Source organism: Triticum dicoccoides, chromosome 3B (assembly GCF_002162155.2).
Source record: "Triticum dicoccoides isolate Atlit2015 ecotype Zavitan chromosome 3B, WEW_v2.0, whole genome shotgun sequence".
In the NCBI taxonomy this organism is placed as follows: domain Eukaryota; kingdom Viridiplantae; phylum Streptophyta; class Magnoliopsida; order Poales; family Poaceae; genus Triticum; species Triticum dicoccoides.
Genome location: NC_041385.1, coordinates 849,169,577 through 849,175,128, shown reverse-complemented (window position 1 = coordinate 849,175,128; position 5,552 = coordinate 849,169,577).

Genomic DNA, 5,552 nt, shown 5'->3' with positions numbered 1-5,552 from the left:
GGACAACACTCTCGTACTTACGAACTTGGGGCTGCTTGGCGAAAGTAAATGTGCCGATCCCCAAAAAGCGTAAGCTTGGACCAAAGACTGTGGACTGTGTTAATTTGGGCTACGCTATGAAATCTGAGGTACATGACATGAAGGTCGGTACAATTATGGAGTCTAAGGATGCTACATTCTTTGAGGACATTTTCCCCATGAGAGATGTACAAAGCACTTCTAGATAGGAATTTGCGGAGACTCCTGAACCTGCCATTCCGATGGAATATTATAAAGAAATACATGATGAAAATCCCGAGGAGGATAATTAGGAAACCCTTGGTAGGGGCAAGAGAAAAAGGACTCTAAAGACCATTGGTGATGATTTCGTCATATACCTCGTGGAGGATAGTCCCACTTCTATTTCAGAAGCGTATGCATCTCCAGAAGCTGACTACTGGAAGATGCGGTCCGTAGCGAGATGGATACCATCATGGATAACATGACTTGGGAGCTTACTGAGCGTCCTTATGGTTGCAAATCATTGGGATGCAAGTGGGTGTTCAAGAAGAAGCTTAGGCCCGATGGTACGATAGAAAAGTACAAAGCTAGGCTTGTTGCCAAGGGCTACGCCCAGAAAGAAGAAGAAGATTTCTTCGACACTTATTCACCTGTGGCCAGACTGACCACCATTCGAGTATTACTCTCGTTGGTGGCCTCGCATGGTCTTCTCATTCATCAGATGGATGTTAAGACGGCTTTCCTGAACGGAGAGCTAAAGGAGGAAATATATATGCAACAGCCTGATGGCTTTGTGATAGATGGTCAGGAAGGAAAGGTGTGTAAGTTGGTGAAATCTTTATATGGCCTGAGACAAGAGCCTAAGCAATGGCATGAAAAGTTTAACGAAATGTTGACATCTGTTGGCTTTGTTGTTAATGAGACCGACAAATGTGTATACTATCGCTATGGTGGGGGCGAAGGAGTTATAATGTGTTTGTATGTTGATGACATACTGATATTTGGAACTAATCTCAAGTTGATCGAGGAGGTTAAGTCTTTCCTATCTCAGAACTTTGAGATGAAGGACCTTGGTGTGGCTGATGTTATCTTGAACATCAAGCTATTGAGAGATGATGAGGGTGGGATTACACTTCTGCAATCACATTATGTTGAGAAGGTGTTGAGTCGCTTTGGATATTCAGACTGCAAACCATCTCAAACACCATATGATCCTAGTGTGTTGGTGCGAAAGTTCGAAGGCACAACTAAGGATCAACTGAGATAATCTCCAATTATTGGTTCACTCATGTACCTAGCAAGTGCAACGAGGCCTGACATCGCATTGGCTGGGAGCAAACTGAGCCGGTTTGTTTCCAATCCGGGTGATGTACATTGGCATGCTATTGAGAGAGTTATGCGCTATGTGAAAGGTACTATGAACTATGCACTTCACTATACCGGATACCCGTCGGTACTTGAAGGGTATAGCGATGCGAATTGGATCTCTGATGCTGATGAGATGAAGGCCACAACAGGGTATATGTTTACTCTTGGAGGTGGTTCTGTTTCCTGGAAGTCTTGCAAGCAAACGATCTTACCAAGATCGACAATGGAAGCAGAACTAATAGCATTAGACACATCGGGTGGCGAAGCAGAATGGCTTCGAGATCTGTTGATGGACTTGCCAGTGGTTGAGAAGCCGATTCCGGCCATCCTTATGAACTGCGACAATCAAACAGTTATTGTCAAAGTGAAGAGTTCAAAGGACAACATGAAGTCCAACAAACACATAAGAATGAGATTGAAAGCTGTCAGAAAATTGAGAAACTCTGGAGTGATAGCGTTGGTTTATATCCAAACGGCTAAGAATCTAGCAGATCCCTTTACTAAAGGGCTATCACGTGTTGTGATAGATAGCACATCAAGGGAGATGGGTATGAGACCCACATGAGTTGCCATGGTAGTAACCCAACCTATGTGATCGGAGATCCCGTGAAGTAGGACCTGGGGAAACAAGCCAGTGGTGAACTAAGGAGAGTAACCTTACTAACCCACTCCGTTGGAGATGCAATACTCTCGGAAACTGTATGGAAGGATGACTACTGTCTTAATGTGTTCCAAGGCTTATATGTATAAGCAAGATGCTATCCTACAGAGCGATCTTTGGAGGAACACACCTATATGAGCCCGACTGCTGGTCACAGTCTATGAGATTGGGGTGATCTCTAGCAAGCTCAGGAACAGGCCAGGAGTGTGACTAATATGCTCCACCCAAGGGGTCGGCCTTCGGCAGCCTCGTATCAGTGAGACTTGTGGTGAAACTTCTTGATGCCAAACTGACAATTCAAGGCATAGTCCATTGTTCAGTTGTGAAGGAGTGTAACTACTTAGTCTAGGTGGAGCTCAACCTTAATCGATCTCCACTGAGATGCTGGTATATCAAAACAGCGTTTGGAACAAAGGACAAAGTGGGCCCCTGAGATCTGGTGGGGGATTGTTGAAATATGAGATGGGCCTAGAGCCCATATGACAATTTCAGAATTTATCTCTAAGGGCCCATGTAGGTGGCATGACAAGGTGGTGGGAAGTTTAGTCCCACCATGCTAGTGGAAGGAGAGTTGGAGTGGTTTATAAGGGATTCTCTCCCTCATGCTATTGGAGCTTGAGAAGAAAAGAAGCCCTCGTGCACTCCTCCTCCTCCGCTCGCCACGCCTCGTCACGACGCGCCGCGCCGGATTGAGCCGAGCCGAGCTCACTCCTATGCGCTTCTTTTTGCTGGTCAGGAACGGAGAGTCTTTGACAGGTAGGGCCACGATCTGAGACGTCGGATCATGGGCTACCGACTTGGACGTGGGTTCAGCCCACGTCTCTCCACCCGCGGCCGCACATATATATGTGGGGCGCTGCCAACCCTAGCCGCCGCGAAACAGAACGCATCTACGCCTCCACGCCCACGTCGTTCCTCTGTTGCTGCTGCCGCCGACGACTCCATCCCGTTCACTGCGTACACAGTTGACGGGAGAGCAGGCCTCCGAAACCCCGCCTCTTCGGATCCTGTACGGGAGAGGGGCGATTAGGTTTTTGGGTAGCGACTACGCGACTGCTCGCTTCTGTTCATGTACGTCCGCATCACCTTCGTCATCACCATGTCGACCGACGCCGACCGTGCCGCCGCTGAGAAGGCCGAGCCCGACAAGAGGCCGCCGAGGATGCCGCGGCTGCCGCCACCGTCACCACCGCCGCGTGGCCGATTGGAGGGTATACATCGCTTATCCCTCTCGTGTTTCTTTCTGTTGTAGCAGTACTAGCGATATGCGTAGATGTTTTACTATGTGCGTAGTATATGCTCTGTTAAATCGTAATCAGTGTGTTATCAAAGCTGTCCATGTCATGCTCATGATTTATTCATGGATTAATTTAATCAAAAAACTGCCTATTTACTCAACAACATCATTTGTGAACAGAGCAGAAACCATGTTTGGACAAAGTATATAGTATGTGTTGTCGTGCTTTCATTTACAAACAACATTCATATGCCAGGAATTCTGTGACACTTGATTTCCTGTTCCAAATAGTGTACCAAGTACATCTCTCCTTGGGTACGGTTTCAGTCCGAAACTCGGAGCAAGCATTTACAGAACCTGTTGAAACACTCATGGTTATCTTGAACTTGCTGGCCCCAGTATATATTTACCTCCAGCTAGCCCTGCGATGGTGTGTTCGGCTAATGCTGTAATCAGTGTCTGGAAGGCAAAAGCATATATGGCTGAGCATTGTTCTGCGAAAAAAAATAAGTATATATAATGTTGTTCGCTGCGACCAAAGTGAGCAGCACAAACTTATCTGCAGTTGTCAACTACAGGCCGATGGTATGTATCCTCTGAATTTTCTTTTGTTCATCACTCATCAGGACATCCATGCATACAAGTATATGGGTGGGAGGAGCAGTCCCTCCCAGTATATATGGGCTCAAGGAATTGGAGTGAATCATGTGTCTGCTAGGCATTTCCAGCACTATTTATTAATTACTCAGCTTCAGGAGTTGTATGTCACTCATAGGCTGTGAGTGAGACACTGACTGATGGTGGTGAGAAGCAGATGTTCCTGTGTGTTTCATTGACCAATCTTCAACTGCACAACCATCAAGACTAGACAGGGTGGTGGCGGCGGCTGATCATAGTCTGTTTGACACAAAAACAGACTCCGATAGAAGTCTTTGGCTGTGACCTTTATATATCTCCGTGAGTATTGTTCCAGTCAGAGCAAGCATTTTTTATTTTTTTTATTTTTTTATTTTTAGAGAAAAGACGCCGGCCGAGCCCGAGAAGAGCTCGAACCTTGCCCGACTTTGAAGTTTGAATTAACAAAGCCATCAACCGGCCAGGATAACAGGGGCACCACATTACAAAAAGAAGAAAGCAATGCAAAGCGGAAAGAAGATACATAGAGCTAGGCAGAACAACACAATGGCAACAATGGAGCATCGATGCCGACGACCATCACTACGCCTACACCAACTAGCCAACTAGGTACTTGGAAGGAGGGACATGCCATGCAAGCATTGAGCGCCGGCTACATCCATGGCCAGACTTGGGCAACACTTGAGCTGTCTCCACCGTCGCAAAGGGCCGCTACCCTTTCACCCAGGCTCGATGGGTGCCGCACCGGCGACCAGCAGAGTGGCTACACATAGCTCAGCTCAAGGTGACCGAGCTGCCAAACGAGAAGCCGCCAACGCTGACCCACGAGCAACGGTTGACCAACCCGACGAGAACCAAACCGGCAGCGGCAGCACGGAGCAAGGGACGCGAGCTGTCGGACGAAGGCACGCATCCATGACGAAGACCGAAGAAGAAGAGCAGGACAACCAGGCCGCCATGCTTTGGAGCCGAGACACCAACCGCTCCACCACCGAGAGCAACTCCCAACCGCCGCCTTCAAGAAGGAACACGGCACCGAGGTGCCATCGACGCCCAGACCAGGGGAGAAACGGCTTTCGCCGGAGCTCAGGGCGGAGGCGGGAGGGGGAGGGTCCACCCCAAAGCCTCCAAGGAGGGGCTCGGCGTCAAAGACGTCGACTTTGGTGAGGGGGGTGGGGCGCCGCGCCGGCCAAGGGTTTCCCCCGGAACCACCCCCACACGCCAGATCCAGCCATCCGGCACCACGGGACGATGGACACCGCCGCCAGAGACCAGCGCCGGCACGGATCGGAGCAGATCGGGCTGGCACCGAAGCTTCACCATGGAATCCTGGTGGACAGCGAGGGGCCGCCACTGCGCCAACGACCGTGACCTCCACGCTGCCCACGCAGCCGTGGGAGGCCACCCACCAGCACCCACCGGCGCTGCCCACCGCCCAGGCCGCGCCGCACGCCGCCGACCAGGGCCGCTGCCCTGGGGCCCGCAGCCCTCCATCTGAGGAGGAGGCGCCAGATCCCCGCCGCCACCATCATCGGGGACGCGCGCCGAGCGCCGGGCGCCCCTCTGGCAGCGGTGGAGAGGAGGAAGAAGGAGGGGGAACCGCGGTGGCGGCGCTAGGGTTGCCCCTGAGTCGCCTTAGAGGAGGCGACG